This window comes from Penaeus monodon, chromosome 15, assembly GCF_015228065.2.
Source record: "Penaeus monodon isolate SGIC_2016 chromosome 15, NSTDA_Pmon_1, whole genome shotgun sequence".
Lineage (NCBI taxonomy): Eukaryota > Metazoa > Arthropoda > Malacostraca > Decapoda > Penaeidae > Penaeus > Penaeus monodon.
This window is the reverse complement of record NC_051400.1, coordinates 23,720,291-23,720,862: the sequence shown is the minus strand read 5'-3', so window position 1 is coordinate 23,720,862 and position 572 is coordinate 23,720,291.

The following is a 572-nucleotide window of genomic DNA, read 5'->3' as shown; positions in this document are numbered from 1 at the left end:
TGCGTATGCGTTTGTGTATGCGTGTGGTTATGCATGGATTCAGAAGTCCATACATGAATATGGTAACGTGGTGTATCTTCCTACATGAATAGAAATCATCTTGAGAATGACAACTGCTCCAAGAACGAGCAACGTGTTGCTCCCGTGATATCCAGCGAGATGATCATTATCACCCGATCACTATGAATCATGACATTGCCCTGTGGCATTGGGGAAAAGATGCAATGCTTCGAGCTCGATGCAGTCAGCTCGGCTCTGATCGACCACTGTTGTGTCTTTGGCATACGATTCTAAGATGCCTGGATAGAGACAAGGATGGGACGAACATGCATTGCAGTTTATGTTTGTTATCAATATAGAATTGCAAGTAGAATAATGGCAAACGCCATAATAGTCGTATGGAATATGAGAATGGAGAAGCTAAATATTATACATATTTTAGGAGCGCTCTATTGCTTCAGTTGAGATCACAGCGTCAAATTCTGCCTGGAATAAAGAGAGAACAATTATCAGGAAGGAAAAAAGGATAAATAAAGAATGAATAATAATAAAAAAAAAATCACATTTAGTTT